The sequence below is a fragment of the Helianthus annuus genome, chromosome 4, assembly GCF_002127325.2.
Source record: "Helianthus annuus cultivar XRQ/B chromosome 4, HanXRQr2.0-SUNRISE, whole genome shotgun sequence".
NCBI lineage: Eukaryota > Viridiplantae > Streptophyta > Magnoliopsida > Asterales > Asteraceae > Helianthus > Helianthus annuus.
In genome coordinates, this window is record NC_035436.2 from 107,534,582 (window position 1) to 107,540,581 (window position 6,000).

The following is a 6,000-nucleotide window of genomic DNA, read 5'->3' on the forward strand; positions in this document are numbered from 1 at the left end:
CGAAACATCAACTATCATAACAACAAACAACATAACGTTTTGTAAACTGTTTTACTCACATGATCGGTAACACAACTTGGTAAACAAACGCAAACCTTGAACTCACCAGCGTAGTCTGACACACTTGTTTACATGCTTGTAGGTAATTACTGAAGGAACTTGGGAGCTTGCTGTCTGACGCTGCTGGGGTGGTTGTGGTCATAATAAACAGTTATTTGATTTGCTTTTGATGCATTTACACACTTATACATTTATGCTTCCGCTCAGTACTTTGGTTTTGGTTTAACTTTCAAACGATACATTTCTTTCAATTGGGTGTTTTATTACTTTATGACTTGTGTTTGATATGATTGGTGGCTCTTTGTTGAATCGTTACGCCTCCATTAGGGACACGCCCTAGGTGGTAATTTGGGGGTGTGACAAGTACGATGTACTGACCTGTTCACCAACAAGTCTGACGTTGTAAAATCAAAGGATGATCTCAGTGTACTCACCTGTTACGATGAACGGTTGCACTTACCTTGATCGTCGGGGTATGTCATGTTATGGGATACACGGGCGTCATAGTATGTTCAAACAAGATCAAGTCACGAGGTTAAAATTAAAGATTGACGCGATAAGTTCAAGAGGACAAATATATCGGCAATCACATGGATCTGTCTGATTAGGAAAGTGCTGAAAAATGTTCCTTAATCGGTTCTTCAACTGTTTGATCCCGTGACAACTTTCTTCTCGTCATTATTATTATTATTTTATTATTTTATTATTTTAAAAGGTTGCTCGACTAGTCGGATCGTGGATTTTGACAAAAGATGTTACTCTTCAGAACTGGTAAAAGAGGGGGGCCCACGTAGTGATATTAACTGTCTCGGATGGACCCACCCATTTCGTATGGGCCCACCCATTTCGAATCAGCCCACCTGTTCCAGATGGACTTGAAATGAGCCATCATCTCGAATCATTGTTCTGAGATGGGCCTGGATCATAGTCTCAAGCCCATTTCGAGTCTATATATATGGGCATCTCGATTAGTTTCGAGTCATTCCAGACTCCTTTACTCATCTCGGATCTATCTAGGACTCATTGACTTGAACTCATAGTGCAGAAAATGGCACAAAAGATGATGGAAAAACGTAAACTTGATGTCGAGGCCTTCCATAATCAAGCTTTCTACTTATCCGATCCTCCGTTTGAGTACCGGCAAATGTTTGACTCTCTGATAGTCGGTCTGAATTCCTGCCGACTCACTAACGCTTTAAAGACAAATCTAGTTATCGACGCGGAGATGATTCAAGATTTCTGTTTAAACGCTAAAGTCAAAAGAGGCGGTGCGACTATCTAATCTAAAGTTCAAGGAAATGATGTCAGTATTTCAAAGGCAGTCGTGCGAGAGGCACTGAAGTTCGGAGATCAAGAACATCATCCAACGGCATTCGATAGAGACAATGTGATTAAAGCGCCGCGACGCATGAGCTATGGGGGCACCTATCCAACAGTATTAAAGAAACTATTTCAGCCATACTGGAGGTGTCTTGCTCACATCTTCCTACAATGCATTTCCGAAAACAAAGGTGGTCAGGATCAGTTGAATCAGACGCAAATAGCTGCACTCGTTACTTTGGTCAACGACTGGGACTACAACTTCTCGGCATTCATTTTCGACAATATGAAGAACATGCTGGAGAACACAAAGAAGAAGGTTTTTCTGTTGTAACCAAGGTTTGTGCAAAGGATTATCGATGAGAAGTATCCGGAGCTGGTAAAGGGCACAAACCATCTGAATCTAAAGCTATTGGTTCCCAGTTGTTTTGTGGCAGCTTGCAAACATCGTGATTCAGCAAAAATCAAGTTTGTTGGAAGATATGATCTGGTGAAACATGGAAGATTCAAGGAAATAGTGCCTGCACCTAAACCAGTAAACGTCGTAGTTGCTGAGGAACATGATATCCAAATCATCGATGCTGCAAAGAAACCTGAACCTGAAGTTGAAGATCTTGTCACATACAAAGAGAATGAAGAAGAGTTGGAACATGTTGAGACAAAGAAAGTTGAGGAAACTGTCAAAGAACTGAACCTAATGTCTACAAAGAATCTTACTGCTCTTCTTGCATCACTACAGGGGGATTCTGGGGTCCCTCCTCCCAAAATCGTTCCTACTGAAAAAACACAAACTGAAGTTGATCCTATTCAAGAGCAAGAATCCAGTAAAAGAAAAAGACGTTGCTTTAAAGGATGCTCAAATATCATCTCTATAGAACTAAGTAACTATCAGAGATCAAGCAATCAAACAACTTCAGGGTGATGTGAGCTTACTGATGCCAGAGATCTATGAATTAAAGGCCAAGCTGCAGAAAAAGTTTGGAAAAGCTTTTGCTGATAAAGACGATGAACCATAGAACATTGCACATGTGACACTCGGCAAGATACCGGTAATTCCGTACAACCTAAACAACTATTACATTATTTATTATCACATATTTCGACATGATTTTTATTTAATTAAGTACTAAAAGTGTAGGAACCTAAAATATCATAGTTTAGTATGTTAACAAATCTGCCACAAGTAGAAACAATATAAAACTATATCCTAGAATGGCAGCAGAAAATGCGAACACACTATTCATGCCAGTACTGTAACATCCCAATCGCATAATACAACAACACGCGGGGGAAATATCAGGCAGTCATGTTACAAATTGCTCACAACAACTGGTACTAAATTGATTCAGTATTGTTAACATTGTTTTATAATACAAAGAATACATAAAATTGTCTTCTGTTTAAAGAAGTCTAAGGCCCGGATGCGTTCCTATGTGTAGCATGCTTGAACAATCAATAACCTGAAACATATGTGAAAAAGACATCAACAAAGAATGTTGGAAAGTACATAGGTTTTGTTGGCCAAATTTATGGCAAAAAGTTTGGTATTGCAATGCTTTGATAACTACGAGGGTTGTCAATTGAAAACGGACTCTTTGAAATCAATAATTGGCAAAAAGGTTTAGCATTGCAATACATTATCTTGATTATGAAACTTGTGACAAAAAGAGTTTTGTATATGGCAATATGATGATTACTAGGTAATTTTTATGCCATTCAAAATTGTACTTTGATCTTTGTAATCACATTGAACTCGGTTATAAAACATGTGAGTGTGTTATTAGAAATCAAAGATTAATAATAAAAATATTGAATTCCGTCATTACTCGTGTGAGTATTATTAGAAATCAAGTCAATGATTTATAATAATACTTTGGATATCCTTCTAAGAATCTATCATATGAAAATATGGAAGAATCTACAAGGATTTGGATATTCGTACATTGAATCAATTGAACATAAAATCCTAAAGTGATCTGGATAACGCTACAAGGGCAATACAATAAGAACACTTATATATAGTAAGTACTAGCGGCGTATCCACCATGTTCTTATAGTATTACACTCGTTTCGTTATCTAAATCACAACTAATCACATAAACACATAATCATCAACTTGTACATACGCATTAAAGTACACAGAATCCAGTCAAGGACTTCAATTTAGCACTTTAAACATCCTACAAGGATCTAACTATGAAGATAGATAGATGCTTTAAGGATTTGGTTTGGTCACATCATCTTGTCACATATGCATTAAAATACACAAAGAATCCAGTCAAGGACTTCAATTTAGCACTTTAAACATCCTACAAGGATCTAACAAAGAAGATAGATAGATGCTTTAAGGATTTGGTTCGTGTTCTCAATCGTCGTGTTTTGCATAATAGGAATAATACACAAAAAAGCACTTAGTAAACACATATATGCCATACATTTGAGAAAAATTGGTTACACATATGAATCACCCCAAAACATTTGAAAAACTTAAAAGAGGGGAACTATGTACTCACATAAGTCTTGCATAGTAAATATGTAGATTTGAAAAGATAGTTTAGCACATATGAATCACCCCCGAACATTTGCAAAACGTAAAAGAGGGGAACTATGTACTCACTTGGGATTGCGTATAGGTCTTATTCAAATGATTAAACAATGCTCAAAGGATCAAGAGTTCATGTGTTGAAGTGGTTCCTAGTGTATCCGATATTTACAGGTTAGTGTGTTGAAACTTGAAAAACGGGAGATCGGAAAGAATGAGGTATATAAACCAAACAAGAGTTAGATCCTGAATAATATGGTTTATAATAACATACATTCTGAATAGGAGATGTTTCAAAGTGTTTTGACTTGTTATGGCTCGCTAAAGTGGTTTATGCCACTTTAACGGGTTATAAACGTAACTATGGGTTCGGATGGTTAAATACTTCCTATGGCGAGTCTAATATGTCAAAACTAGTTTATATAAGTTGTATAATCAGTTTAGATGTCAAAACAATGTTCTTATATTTTCAAAACTAATTTATGCGCAAAAAGGGTATATTCGGCATTTTAAAGAATACATAATAGGCTCGTCATTTGACTAACCAAACTGTCACACCCCCAAAATGCCACATGCGGTACCCCGCTAAGCGTGTGACATACCAATAACGAGCCACTAATCATGTTGAACTCATCACGAGTTTAAAAATGAAATTGCCAATTATTAATGAAATGTACCAATAATAAGTTTAATGAAATCCAACAAGTTCAGCGGAAGCAATAAGTAAATCAAGTTCAAATGTTTCAAAGCAAGTATGTAATGTCAACAATCACATCATGAGTATCCAATCAGCTCGACACATGACCACTCCAACTACTTCAGACAGCAAGTTCCAATGCAAGACATCTAACGACCTGCGAGCATGCAACAAGTGTATTAGACAAAGCTGGCGAGTTCACAGTTTTACGAAAATGTTAATTACCAAGTGTTTAATCCAGTTTGTTAACAAATCCGAAAGTAATGTTGATAATATCTCGATAGTGAACAAGACGGCTCCTGATGTATGTTTTGCCCGTTCCCCAGTGCTCCTATCAAAACACTGGGCACGACTGGGTCATTAGTTCACACCCGTCCTCTCCGGTACGGGGTGAGGGTGCCAAACCTAAGTAGCGCTACCAACTAATACCTCGTTACCTCTCCGGTAACAAAAGGATGGGACTTAAGAGTGATAGGGTGAGAGTATTATCCAACATCCTATTTTTTTACCCGAAAGACTTATCCCTCCCCGGGATCCCCACTGACTGTCCCAACCACCGGGACGCATGCTCAAGAGTAGTGAACTCACCTTAGTTTTGCTCGGTTTACGATTACGTACTTCTACACTTTAAATGTTAAACCCATTACACACGACCTAATGTGTACTAAACGTAAGTACACGTATGTAGGATCATGCAATGTCCTAGTGTTTCCAAACAACTCAAAGTTTAAGTAATATAGGTTAACAAGCTGTCATGTAATCACACACACGTAATAATATATATCTTTATGTCCGTTAACACATTTCTGCCATCAAACACATATTCACATATTACCAATGTGCACCAAGCATAAAGGAATCCTCAATCAACAGACTGCATTTACACACATATATATAGCTGATCGGCCCAGTTTGCAAACAAGACTCTAACCAACGTCCAGCTTAGTTCACATGGAGCCCAGCTAATACACTATAACCCGTTCCGATCCACTAACATCTTTACATATTTACCAACACTGATTATTTGAGTCCATGTATGCTAAGGTTTCGGCCCACTTATCCAGCCCTTATAGGCGGCCCACTATCACCATAAAATTCCGTTCATGAATTTAAAAGAAAGCAAGCACATAACAGTTTCTAAAGGAACAATAAATCTTGCATGACAAGTTATCAGTTTAGCAAATTCTTGGTCATCCGAATTGAGTATTAATCATAATTTCACATAACATTAATATCCTTGACTAGTCTGACAACACTATTAGGATGTGCACATGGTTTGATTAGATCAAGACTCCAAATACACATGGCCGCCACTTTCTTATTCAAGGTTATCCACTTTTATCAAACCATTAACTACAAATCCATTGGACTGTTATATCAA